Source organism: Sorex fumeus, unplaced genomic scaffold, assembly GCF_029834395.1.
Source record: "Sorex fumeus unplaced genomic scaffold, SorFum_2.1 ptg000003l, whole genome shotgun sequence".
Classification (NCBI taxonomy): Eukaryota; Metazoa; Chordata; class Mammalia; order Eulipotyphla; family Soricidae; genus Sorex; species Sorex fumeus.
In genome coordinates this window covers 52798544-52813346 of record NW_026606060.1, presented here as the reverse complement: position 1 = coordinate 52813346, position 14803 = coordinate 52798544, and positions in this window count along the sequence as shown.

Below are 14803 nucleotides of genomic sequence, written 5' to 3'. Positions count from 1 at the left end.
TATAGAAGAGGCAACCAAAACTTTAAAGAGGTAAAGGAATTACTTAAAAAATGTAAAGCTACGAGCAGAGATCTGTACCATAATAAGTGTGTTGGGATGGTTTTCCCATATACTACTTTCTAGCCATTTCCAACTATTTGTTCTACCCTACTCTATTTTCTTCTAGCTACAGAGTAAGATTTCGAGCACTTATTCCCTCAAGATAGTGCCCTTTGTATTGCTTTTGCTACCATTGATGATCAGCTTTCTCCATAACTTTTATAGTCAAGTCAATCAATACTTCCTTTATTGATCGATCCTCTGTTCCTATCCTGCCAGCAGAATTGATCATATCTGTGCCTATAGTAAAACTATTTGTTGAAAAGTCTCTCCCCAACCACCCTCAAATAAGGTCCAGTTATTCTATACTTGGTATTTCTTCTTCCCAGCAGATTAGGGAAGAATAAGAGAATTTTTATGAGAGACAGTTATCTCATGCTGAGGAGAACAACACACATAGCAATAGAGAAGCAAGAGGGAAGAATGATCTGGTGATAATGGAGTGTAAGGAACCCAGGTGCAAGTAATAGAAGAGGTGTTAACTAATTATGCCAACCTGAAATCTGACAACCAGCATGCAGAGCTAGGATGCTTTACCCCAGGAAATTGAGACTTTATTCTGTGTACAATGATTCACCCTGAGGAATATTGGAATTGAGAAACCAGATTTGATTTAAGAGACATATTCTGCTTTATTCTATTTTCTCACCTTCCAAGAGGTTGGAGGCCCAGAGGGCACAGGAAAACTAATATTTATCATATTCCTATTATATTTAAGATCCTAGACTCTTCATATAAATTCTCTTATGAATTATCCAAAGTCCAGTACATCAGGTATCTTCCTTTCTTGTTTTGTGATTTTGAAAATGTGGCTGAGATAGGTTTAGTAACTGACCCAGGCAGGATCACTCCATTGAGAAGTGATAGATCCAAACCCTGAAGCTAGATCCTTTTGATATTGTAGTTTGGTTTCAAAACTCAGATTTTCCAAACCATATTACTAATGCATCTTTTAAAAACCCTCTTCATAAATGCACTATTCCTCTTGCTGCCTTTCTTTTCTGAACCACATCTCTTTGCCTGTTCCTTTCTGCTGTTCTGGATTAGAGAAGTGACAGCTAGTTGGAGAGTTGGCGGCCCCCAAACAGTGGGTGCCATGTTAAGAACTTTATTCCTGCCTTTCCCTGAAGGTTGAGTTTTTTCATCTTACCTCACAACTCAACTCAACACGCAATACATACATAAGAAGTAAGAAACGGTGGGCTGTGGTGAAAGCAGGTCCACACTAGGCCGGACACGGCAGGACACGGGGGCAGCATTCAGTGGACTGGGAGCGCCTCCCCAGGCTCTTCCTGGACGATGGGCCAAGGATGGGTGAGGGCAGACTCTCCAGTGTTGTCTGATCTCTCCCTTCAAGGCGTAGTCATAGTTGTCTTTACGGCCATAGTCTCGGTCATCAGCGTTCCATCACTGTAGTCTCCTCATAGACCTCAAAGTCTCCAGTCCCAGTTTTCCTCCTCATCTTCTTGTTGTCTTCTCTTCGTTGCTGTGCTCTTTTTATCTTCTTCCTTTGTGCTCTGCTATGTGTGCCACTGTGCTCTTCTCTTAAGTCCTCTGTCTTCTGTCCAGGCTGTTGTCTTCTCCTTCAGTCTCTGTCTCTCTCCCTCTCTATCTTGTGGTCTCTAGTCTGCTGCCATTGTCTTCTCCTTTCTTCTTCCGACCTTCTAGCCATCTGACCTGACCTGACCTTCTGACCATCTGATCTGACTTCAGAGACCTTCTGATTATCTGATCTCACCTAACTATCTAATTTCCCTTCTGACCATCTGATCTCTTTTACCTTCTGACCGGGGCGATCTGACTGACCTTGTAACCTGTAATCTCATAACTTGTCACTTCCCCAGCCTCTTACAGCATAGTTTATATAGAAATCATGTAGGGTGGGGATACAAAGGTGGGGTTGAACATTAACAAATCAACAAAGAGAGGTAAGGCCACTCCTCCAGGAGATATACTCAAGGACAAAATCTCATCTAAGGATATTACTCCTGATTACTAGGAGATCTGTTCAAGTGCTGGATTCCATTCAGGGAATGTTGCTTTCTTTCCTCAGCTAGTAATCCACTTAAGTAGTTGTAGTAAATTTACTTCTTATAATATTTCTAGCAATGTCATTTTGTATGAGTATAGTAAGAGATATCAAGCTTAAAGTTTGGTTCTTCCCAAGGACATCTCACTATATATTACAGATCACAGTTCTCAGGCCAGGTTAGTCTTCCTAACCCCGGCAGGGTCTTTATTCAGTTACCTCTTTTGGGTCATGACAGAATTTGTCCATGATCGTGCTTTTAACTTATAGTTAAGTATTATGGCACTTGGCCTGGTCCATTTCGATGCCAGGGTAGCTCACACTCCTGGGTTGGGACCCTACTTTTGGAGTGCTAGGAACTAAGGGAGACTGAGGCTTAAGTCAAGTAAATACAGATGTCCAGGAGTAAATATTATTTTGGAGTCAAGTAACTCCCATGTTACATAGCATAGCATCAATTATCTTCCTGTGTCTATACAAAAAGGACATTGCTAAATAAATCATACAAACGACATTACAGAAAGAGAAAAGCAATGTAGGATTACTAGTTGTGCCTCAGTTGCACTATTGTAAGAGTGGTTCAATAAATTTTAAGCTCCCTACGGAAGCAGCAAAGTGTTATTCAACACCTGAACAACAAGAAACCAAGAGACACAGTCTGAAGCAGCATCACCCCCTGGAAATACCACAGGTATTTCCTTGTTCTGGAATCTACTCTCAAATTTTGACTAATTCAAAAAAGAGAGACTCCTGACTTAAGCATGCTTGGTGTCTGTTGATATAAAAATTTTTCTACATACCTATGGTTACTTTCTTTCTAAAAGATTTCTCTTCCAAGATTATCAGACTAACCCACAACACAGGAAGAATTATGAACTGAAAAGGCCCTGCCTTTCTTGATAATGGAATTATGATTCAAGCTTCTCCTAAGTGTTTCAGCAATGTATGCTTCGTGTGTGCTTGTGATTAAAGTATGATGTACCTTAAAAGCCATTCCAGTCTCTTATGATGTGGTCATAAAAATTATTTCAGCCCTAAATCCCTCTTTCCCATCATGTCAGCTTTGAGCCCACTGCTAAATGAATCACTGGAGAAATGAAACACTTAGCAAAATGTTTTTCTTTCTGATTGCAGGGCTGAAGTTCATTCGATTAAAGGATGAAGGTAAATTGATCAAACATGGGGATGTGGGGAGTTTATTTTCATCGCAGCTGAGCAAAATTGGAAGAAGAAGCAAGCTGATCTGATTCTCCTCGCTGTGTTCCCTGTGAAAGAGGAGGGAGAGACAAAAAAGACCCATGGGACTGAGAGATGGACCAGTCTTCATATTCAGTTTTCCTTAAGTTCCTCTCCAGAGAGCAGCAGGGATGTCCCCTTCTGATGGCACAGCCAGATATTTCATGAGCAACCGACGAGGGAGTATCCATAGAGTTAACAAAACAGAACCACCATGTAATTTTGAAGGTTCAACCTAAGGATTTTGTTGTTGTTTGTTTGGGGGTCACAGGACTCAGGGTTTACTCCCATCTTTACACTCAGGGATCACTCCTGGCAGGGCTCAAGGGGCCATATATCATGCTGGGTTTGAACCTGGGTCAACCACATGCAGGAATAGAGCTCTATCCGCTATCCTCTATCCTTTATCCTGGAGTGTTATCTCTCCAACCCTGCCTCAACCTGTAGGGTCTTCACTTCCCATAAATACCCTACATTCAAGCAGGTGTCCCTGCATCATATCTGTCTCTAGTCTCCTTATTCAGGTGGTGGAGGGAAATGAAAAGAGTCTGAGACAAAGTGGGGGCCATGTGGACAGAAAAGGGATCAGTGGCTTTCATTCCAGCTTCACTTTCTATCCTATCTCCAGCCGGCTTCCAGGACCTTCCATGTCTGCAAAAGGGCCGGCTCCTTAACTGCTCCGAAATCCCCCACATTCTTTAAACTATTTTGTTTGGAAACATCACCACCAGCAACAATAGTAAATAGTAAAATTAGTCAAATGTATTCTCTGGGCCCAAAGTGTGTAGCGTTGTCTATTTCTCCTCTCAGGGAATATTCACAGAGGCCTATGAGCCTTGGGTTATTATTATACTACTAAGTTCTTGGTTCATCGAGGATCCATCACTGAGGTACACTCGACAGCTTCAAGCCACTGGCATAAGGAGCTGAGGCCAGTTTTGAATATCTGCATTTTTCTTCCAGATTCTGGTGTGTGGTGGCTGAATTCAAGTGCTTCCCACATGATTCAAATAGATCCTTGTATTAAAATTAGATGATACAAATGTGCACTTTGTAGGAAGTGAAATGTTCATTCTCCCCTCTGCCAGTTTCTCCCTTCCAGGACATTCCACCTGGCTCTGTTCTATCTCCTCCCAACCTCAGTAAACGTCCTATGGTACAAAACGTGAGAGGTGAGGTCACAGATGTTTGTAGGTGGGGCAGGAAGCTCTTCCCAGCACCCACCTGGGAATCGCAGAGGGGCCTGATTGGGTGGTACTTCTGGCGGGCAGGACATTGATCAACCTTCTCTTTGGTATGTGGTGAAGATGGGGTAAATAGTCAGCTGACCCCTTAGACAGAGGATAAGCACCAGGGCAAGGTAAGGAGGTGCCAAGAGAAAAAAAAATAGCTTTGCCTCCTCTACTAGGTGATCCTGAATGCTCCACTGCTGCCCACTTACCAATACCTTGAGGTCATGTTCTCTTCCTGGCGGGGAGGTGATATCCTGTAATAGAGGGAAGAGTAAGACCTGGGGTCAGTTCCTCTATTTGATCTGTCTCTAACATATCTGGCCACAGTTCTTACCCCTGACCCCTAATGTGTTCATCTATAAAATAGAATGAATGATATCTATCTTCGGGGTCAGCCTCGAGGGATGTGAGGGAGGAGAGCTAGTTCAGCTTTTTAATTGATGGGTTGAAGTATTTCCTATATCCCTATATTAAAAGTGCCTGGCTGTGTGAGTTGCCCATAGAAGGCACTTCTGAAACATTGGCTGACTTCACTTATGGACAAACTCAGCCATCAACGCATCTGGTACTAGTCATGTGTTCTAGGCAATTAAAGGACTTGGGGTCACTAGGAAGACACAACAAAAGTCCCTGGAAATACCTACTAAGGGAGTAGGTGTATGTAGCCTAAGGAAATGCCCTGTTAGCATTAACGAATTGCAGAGGAAGGGGTACTTTTCTAAGAACTTTGTTTTGCAAGCAATTTACAAACAAAAACAGGAGAGCATGGACCTGCTGAGATCAGGGAAACAAATGCCAGGCTGCTGACCCAAGAGGCCAAACCATTTACAAAAATAGTGATGTTTCTTGCACAATAAGTCTTTGAGAATGCATCCACAAGCACAAGGCAACTGGACTAGCCAGAGAACACAACGGAAGCTGCTCAGCTCATTAAGTGACCAGGTCCTACCCAGGCCAACTGGAGGGAAGAACTTGGTGGCTGGCCTCTGAATCAGCACCAAGAGGCAGCTTCTAAATGAATGGAAACTCATCCAGTTCCCTCATCTGAAAGATGGGGTGGCCCAGGGCCAGAATGCATTATTAAGCTGGAATCTTTTTCAGGCTCTAAATTTAACCAGCTGGAGTTCTTTATAAAGTACCATCCTATTCAGACTGTTGAACTGGAGAATTTGCCATTTGATGGGGTTTGATGATCAGCAGAATGCGATGTCCTTGGCGTGGCTCCTTCTGCACGGTACACCATTCCTTCCCCCGCTCTCCCAAGGGCCATCTGTAGACCATGGCAGTTTGATGGCCTCTGGCAAACACAGTCAGAGAGCCAGGATCTCTGCAGACCTGATGTCTCTTTGAGGCGACACTGCTAATGCCCTTGGAACTCTTAGAAGGCCAAGAAAGAAGCAAGTACCGAGAATGGGGGTGAGAGGGTGAAAAAACTTCATAGTGTACTGGTTCAGGAATCCGTGTTTTCCATGGAAACGCACCTGAGAAACACACATGCCTTCCTCTCTGCATGAGAACAAACACTTGCTGACACAGCTTGAGCCAAGTAATACAAACACGACCATGCTTGATTTCCCTTTAATTAGAAAACGCGCCTTTCTTCTCTTTTTGATAAATAGAGATTGATGAAACCCAAAATTAAATTTGAAGGATGAAAGACAAACTCCTATTACACAATATGTCTCTTTCCGGCATGTATAATATCTCCCTCCCCACTCCTCACCCCTACACACTTGAAAATCTTGAAGGGTTTAGAGAAAAGTGTTAACAAATGAGTACCTTGAGAAGGTTGGATTACATCTTTTAAAGGCATTATGCTTTTTCTTATTTTTTTATTAAGATATATTTTGTAAGTGAACATGAGCTTCTCTTATAATTGAAAAGTCATTTTTTAATTTAGCAACTTGACAGCTGAACTATGAAATGTACTGAACCAGTTACCCTCCCAAACTGTGCACAAGTCAGGAGTGATTGATACCAGGGGTGGAGGTTAAAGCAATACATTCAATAACCAAGGGAAATAAAATATATCCTGGGAATAGTTTTTTTTTAATTATTCTACTTGCTGATCCAATGTTTGACAATGTCATATATGCAGTAGCCTTACCTAGCCCACATTTTTCTGACACTTAAACTGAATTTGACATAGCTCAGCACTTAGGTTGCTTGTGAAGGATGTTTTTTTAAAAAAATGATCTGTTAGTATTCATTATTTTTACAAACTGATCTAAGCCATCACTTTAACTAGGTAAATTTTGCGTAACACAGTGTGAATGTTGCCTACACGCATGTGTGAATGAGTAGATGAAGAAAGGAAGACAGCAAAAGACATAATCCATGCCTAGAAGCAGAAGGATAAAGTATATGAAACAATAGAAGGATAACAGCAAGAAGAAAGTTATAGAAGAACAGGTAGAGACATTAATGTTTATTAAATTCTTTCTATGTACACTTTTGGCTCAATGCTTTCCATAAGGAAACCCATTTGGTCCCTCAACTACCCTAGGGGTAGGTATTGCTTTCTCCACTGACTACTGAATAAACCACGATCAGAGAGATTAATTAAATTCATGCCACAGCTGGTAAGAGTCTGAACCAGAAAAGGAACCAACCAAACCAGTGTTGGTTCTTCATATCCTAATGCTCCTGTCAACCTTGATTTTATGTAAGTGAAGGGTCTAACTAAGGTCTAGGTATGTAGTATCCAGACAACCCTGAAAGGAGAGACTCTGAGGGGTGGATTCAGGAACAGACAGTATTATTAGTCATGAGGCAATGTGGTGCTTGAATACATATATCTTGCCTCCTGATTCACCCAATCATCTTCCTATTGGTGAGTTCCAACACATTGGAGAGCTCTTGGTCCTCATCCCATACTACTCATCCTGGTCCACTCTGTGCCTTACATTGCAGTCGGATCCGGCGTCCCTGACCTCTTGATCTTGTGTTTGCTTCTTCCATGGTGACTTCAGAAGTTCCCTTGTAGCTGACACTTTCATGGTAGTTCCTCTTTTTGTTGCTTTTTGCACCAAAATTCAGATGCTCACTCTGTATTTTCTTGAATATTGTATAATGTATCACTTAGATTAAATACTAAGCACCATGTTCACATACTAAGTTTTCAATAAATTATGTGTCTGGGGCAGCCTAGGTCGGCCTTGAGATTTTGTCGGCCTCTCCTTTCTCATCCTTCTTATATAGAAGGGGTATGGCATACATTAGAAAATGTTTTGAGTTTAAAAAGTGGATAGACACCTTCCCAGGATAATTCTTATATGATGTCTTATGTTCTATCTCAGATTCACTTCTCTATAGAATTATAAAAAAACATGGTTAATTTTCTTTAGGGTACATTCCAAGTTCTAAAGAAATAACTTCAGCAGTCTTGGCTGTTGAGTATATAATCAATATCCTCTACTTACTGGAGCGATAGCACAGCGGTAGGGCGTTCGCCTTACAAGCGGCCAACATGGCCGACCCGAGTTCGATTCCTCCGCCCCTCTCGGAGAGCCCGGCAAGCTACCGAGAGTATTTGATATGTCAAACACAGTAACAACAAAGTCTCCAATGGAGACGTTACTGGGCCCGCTCGAGCAAATCGACGATCAACGGGAGGGCCTTTACCTTTACCTTTACCTACTTACTCAGTCAGTATAATCTCTTACTATCCTTAGAATAATGTGCCTATTCATGATTTTAGCATTATTCAGGAATGATTGACTTCGAAAATGATCTCCTAATTTGGGTTCTTTCTTTTCTTTTAATTTTTTTGGGGGAGCATTGCTAGGGATGGAACCTAGAGCCTGGTAGATATGAAGTATACATGCTACCACTAAGCTACAACCCTGGTGCCTACTTTTGGTGCTTAATAAATATTTACAGATTAGTGGTCCGTGGAAGAGAAAACACAAGGCTGGAAAACTCAGTGACAGGATTATTCGATCTGAATCACTATTTTTTTCTATTCCTTGTATGCTTTTGGCAAGATTATTTCCCTGTCCTTTCTGTTTAACTAATGTGGTTACTGTCACATTCCTGGGGAGATGGTCCAGGCTGTGGGTTCATAGCCTTAGAAAACCCATGCCTGGAGCTGAAGTGTAAGTCAGGACACTCAGCTGGGCTGCACACCCTGGCTCATGAGCCACAGATTTTGTGTTGGGAGCTCTGGGTGGGGAGCAAAATCCACTTTTAATTGAAGCAATGCTCCAGCTTTGTCCCTGCTTGGTTTCTGATGGTATGTCTTCATTCTCACACTCTGGGTCAGTGAGACATGACAGAAGATGACGGGAGTCAAGAAACAAAGAGAATTCAGCTCTGACTGTACTCAACCCCAAAAGGTAAAGTTCAAAAACATGCAATGGAGGGTCAGAGAGAAGTGCAGTATTTTGAAGGCATGTTCCTCCCCGAACATCGTCACCCTTTCCTCCGCTGCTGACTCGTTAGACCACCTACTTCTCCAGAAAGACCAAGGAGGAGACATCCACAATGGAGGAAGGGTACCAGAGAGGGGTGGTGAAAAGTAGAGAGGCAGAGCTGTCAGTCAATCTTTGATCTGCCTCTCTGCCAGGACCAAACCCTTGCTTACCTTCCTTCCCCTACTCTATCCTGATTACTCTTTTTCTAAGACCTTGCTCTCTGTAAATCCTATCACGCAAAGTTTATCATAGGTTCTACTGTTGGAGAATCCTGTACCAAATAGCTTCGACTCAATCCAGGGTCAGCTTTTCAGGGAAATTATCTAAGGTAAGGGGCTCCTTGCATCATGTATTTGTTATTCCTTTCCCCAATTGTTCCTGACCACACAGTAAGAGCCATACTTCCCAGACAGTTGCTCAAGGAGGCAGACTTGAGGTCTACACTCAGTGGATAATATTTTGGAGTTGGTTTGAATACAAAGATGAACACAAGTGACTTAGTACTGCTGCATCAGCCAAAACAAAACAAATTGCTATGTAACGACTTGGTGTATTGACTTCAATATTTTTATTGTGTTCAATGTTAAATACACTGCAAATAGAGTTTTCACTTAACATGTGAGTACTTCCTGTTAAATTAAAATATCTTCTTTTTCTCTTTAGAAGATGCATTTGACTATATTCCACTGCATTCTAGCATTTATATACAGAGTAACTTACTCAAAGATTGCCTTATTGTTGACCAATTTTACAGAGAACTTTGACTATATTTTGGGTTATGCATTTAGGAAAAATCCCCACAAGTGAAATCACTGGGACCAAAACATGTAATATTTTAAAGCTTAGAAGCCATATTTATTTTCCTATGGTTTGAATTCTAAAAGTAAAAAGTAAAGGCCCTCCCGTTGATCATCGATTTGCTCGAGCGGGCCCAGTAACGTCCCCATTTGAGACTTTGTTCTTACTGTGTTTGGCATACAGGTAGCTTGCCAGGCTCTGCCGTGCGGGCGAGATACTCTCGGTAGCTTGCCGGGCTCTCCAAGAGGGGCGGAGGAATCGAACTCGGGTCGGCCATGTTGGCTGCATGCAAGGCAAACGCCCTACTGCTGTGAATTCTAATTAACCAATAAGATATATGACTATTTTTCATGGCCTGTGGCCCATTCTAAGCATGCATGATTTAAATTTTGTTTTCTAATATCACAAGGAAAGTAATTTTAGTGTCATTTTTACTGGTAGGACAATTCCTCGTGTGTTGTTCACAGATTTGTTTCTTTTTGTCAGTTCCTTTATATTTTTCTTTTTGGGTCACACCCAGTGATACACACGGGTTACTCCTGGATCATGCACTCAGGAGTTATTCCTGACAATGATCAGGGACCATATGGGATGCTGGCATTCAAACCTGGGTCGGCCACATGCAAGGCAAATGCCCTACCCGCTGTGCTATCGCTCCAGTCCCTCTTTTAAAAAAAAAAAAAAAAACGTTTTTTTTTCTTTTTGGGACCATACAAGATGCTGGGAATCAAACCCAGGTTGGCTGTGTGCAAGGCAAATGTCCTACCCGCTATACTATTGCCCCCGCTATACTATTGCTCCAAACCCTTTGTCAGTTCTTTAGATGAGTATTTAAGATCACACATTTTTATCAGTGTGAGTGCACTTTATATTCCTAAGAGATGGAGAGTTTGTCAGTTGTGTTTAAAATATTTTTTCACTTTTCCTAACTGTGCTTATAGTATTCCCTTTAAATATGCAAATTCCCCCATGCACGCCCCACTCTAACCGCGCCCCAGCCCTTCCGCCTGGCAACCAGAGGATGCTTTGGGGCCCAGCCCAGCAGGACTTCCCATTCACCTCTCCGGGCCCCTCCCTTCCAGGTTCCTGGGTGGGAGTGTCCCTGGCACAGACTGAGGGCGTGGCCACTATGTGGGGGCGTGGCCTCCTCGAAGTGGGCGTGGCCTTCTCTGAGGCAGGCAGCGTCAGTTACATTTCCCACCCCCAGCACTCTGGATTTTCATCCCAGCCTTTGTCATCTAAATCTGTGGAAAAAATTCTGGTCACCTCAACTACAATACAGTAATAATCCACTGGCCTACTCCAATTCTAACAAAAGATCAATACACAAGAAGCTGTACAATCCCAATATTAAAGAGCACCTCCTCCAAAGCTTCACTCGATACCCATTATAAACCAAAGAATAATGCCTGACAGGAAGGTCAGACTCTAGAAAGGGAGAAGGGTGACTACCATTGACCTACTTTACCCAGAATCCTTTCCCACGGAAAGAGGGAACAGTGACAGTGAATTCCAGGGTTCTACCTCTAGACAACCAAAACAACATGAAGAAACAGAGCAAATCTCCACTACAAGGAGAGGACGAAGAAAAGAGTCCCAAATCCCCAACTGGGTTTATTCACAAATATGCTCTCTCTGATAAAGAATTCCAAGATGAAATGCAGAGGATGTTCAAGGATATACTCAAAGAATCAATGGAGGAGATATCCAGAAAGCTAAAGGAAGAAATGAAAGAAACAGTAGAATGGATAGTCGAGAAAATACAGGAAGAAATGAGAGCAGAAATAAAAAAGCTACAAAAAGAAGTGTCACAAATAAAGGATTCAGTAGACGAAATTAAAAACTCAGTAGGTGCCCTCAGCAGTACGATGGATACAGCTGAAGACAGGATCAGTGAGCTTGAAGATGAGCAACAGAAATCACATAGGGAACAACAAACAATGGGGAAAGACCTCAAAATAGCTCTAAGGAGAATCAGAGACCTAGGGGATGACGCCAAGAGAAACAACATTAGAATCATCGGAGTGCCAGGACAGGGAAGCAACCCCAATGAAAAAGCCACAGTCAAAGAAATGATTGCTGAAAAATTTCTAGAGTTAAAGAATGCAGACATACAGATCCAAGGAGCCAGAAGGGTACCAGCTAAAAGAGACCCGAATAAACACACTCCAAGGCATATCATAGTCAGAATGATGAATGCTGTGGACGGAGACACAATACTGCAAACAGCAAGGTCAAAGAAGGAAATCACATACAAAGGAGCACCCCTTAAATTCACAGCAGACCTGTCAGAGGAAACCCTCCAAGCCCGAAGGCAATGGTGGGATATAGTGAAAAAACTCAATGAAATGAATGCCTCACCAAGAATACTTTATCCAGCTAAACTCTCACTCAAATTCGATGGAACAATACACCATTTTGTAGATCTGGGAGGCGTGCATGGTGCAGGACACTGGCCAGAGCGTGTGCCAGGCCTCGGGCCCGGGGGACCTGGCCGCTGAAATGGTGCTGGTTCGCATCCTCATGTGCGTGGCCTGCGGGGCCTGCTCTCTGGGACACGTACTCATCCTCCTAGGACTGACGTGGCTGCAGTGCGGGGGCCGTCGGGGGAGCTCTTTGGAAAGCAGCACCACCGTGGCCAGAGGAGGCCTGAAGGGCTTCACTGGCCTCACCACCCTGGCACCTGTGTCTTTCATTGCTCACGTGATGGTGCAGAAGTTCTGGGCCCCCGGGACCGCCACCCACGGACCCCGCTGGGAGTACGGCAACGCCTTGTTCATCGGGTGGATGAGTGGGTTTGCCCTGTTGACCGGGGAGCTTCTCTTGGTGGTGTCACAGCTGTATGCCAACAAGCTGGCTGAAAAGATGACGCCTTTGACTTCAGAAGCAGGCTTTTCGAGAAAAGTGCATTTCGCTCAGGTCGGTGTGGTTTGGAAACGGATGAACCATTGACTGTCTTAAGAATGTTTCCAGAGCAGGGCTTTGGTGTCCAAAAGTGAAGCTTCTCTTTCCCCTGTCTTCTGATCGTGGATTGGCCTGACTAGAATCTCTTTGTGGGTCATCATTGAATATCAACTAAAGCTTGAAAAAAAAACCAGCTCAGGAACTTCATAGACTCAAAACCAAATCTAAAAGAAGGACTAAAGGGGCTCCTGTAAGATAAGAAGGAAAACACTTATAAACACAACCAACCCCTACAGAAAGATGGCACAAAACCCCATGACAATAATCTGTCTCAATGTCAATGGTCTAAATGCACCAATCAAGAGACACAGAGTGGCAAAACGGATCCAGAAACTGAAACCAACATTCTGCTGTCTACAAGAAACTCATCTGAACAACCAGAGTAAACACAGACTCAAAGTTAAAGGATGGAAAACAATCCTGCAAGAAAACAGCTCCCTCAAAAAATCTGGGGTGGCCATATTAGTATCCAACAACATAAATTTCAGGTTGAAAAAGATTAGAAGGGACAGCGATTTGTGGCTATCTCTCTCTTGGAGTTCCTCGCACATTCATGGAGGTGCTGAACCAGTCGATCGTATTCCTCGTCAATGTTGTCAACAATGGCATCTTCCCATGTTGCCGCAATAGTACCAAAGAGTTCCCAGTTGGTGGTCATTCTGGGAGTTCTCTTTTTGAACTTTGCAGCCCTTTCTCCCTGCTCTGTGAAGTAGAATTTTGCACGAAGGAGACGGTGGTCCGATCCAGTTCGAAATTTTGGGACAACAGCGACATCAGTCAGGCAAAACCGTCAATTGAATATGATGTGGTCTATTTCGTTGTGGAATCGTCCACCGGGAGACTCCCATGTCCATCGTTTAGATTCTGCCTTCTGGAACTGTGAGTTACCATGAATGGTCTTGGTCGACATGATGAACGCAGACAGTCTCTCACCCTGTTCGTTCCATTCTAGGCCATGGGTCCCGATGTGACGTTCTTCAGCTGATCTTCTCGGTCCTATCTTGGCATTAAAATCACCCACAATGATCTTGTAGAAGATGTGGTCTTCTTTATAGAACTTCTCTAGCTCCATGTAGAACTTCTCGATTTCTCTTTCATCATAATGAGATGTTGGTGCATAGACAACGAAGATAGAAACTGCAGGCAGTGAGCCACATCTATTCAAATGTAAACGTCCGATTCGGGTTGTTAGGCATTCGAATGAATCAATGCTCTTGGCCAAGTTTGTGTTGACAAGGACACTGATGCCTCCAACACCTCTTTTATCGCATGTTCCGAGGAACAATTCTTCTCCAGTGTCGAAAACAGCATGGTGAGATTCGTGCCTTCTTGTCTCGGTCAGACCAATGATGTCGTACTTGATCATTCGCACTTGTACCATCAGGTCCTCGATGGATGCATCTGATGCTAGCGTACGTGCATTGAAAGTACAGACGATCATTTTTGTCTTCCTTCGTTGTGGCAGCCTAGGTCGGCCTTGAGATTTTGTCAGCCTCTCCTTTCTCATCCTTCTCAGTGCTGCCATGTCGGTGAAGCCTTCAGGGTCAGGTGGATGAGACCAGTTGTAGTTACTGGTTTTGGCATATCGAATACACAGTGGATAGCTTGCCAGGCTCTTCCGTGCGGGCGGAATACTCTCGGTAGCTTGCCAGTCTTTCCAAGAGGGATAGAGGCTTTGGGGCAACCTCTAATCACCCTTGTAGGTGTTACCATATTTGAACCCTATCAAATACGGTATGACAATTCCGGAAGATTGGTATTTAATGTCTTATGATGTATCGCGCCGCCGCTTTGCGGCTGCGCGGGTCCAGAAAACATCCTGGAGTGTGGCGACGGTGGGTAGTGGGAGTAGTGTCCTATCTTCGAAAACTCTTGAGCTAATTCACCAGCGTGGTTTGGCGCATGCCTCAGGCAACCGCAAGCTAACTTCCGAGCTCACAAAGCAGTGCAGAGATGTGATCAAGGAAGACCTCAAAGAGAAAAGAGCAGAAGTACTGGTAGATGTGGCAGAAGCCGGGAAAAGTATTCAG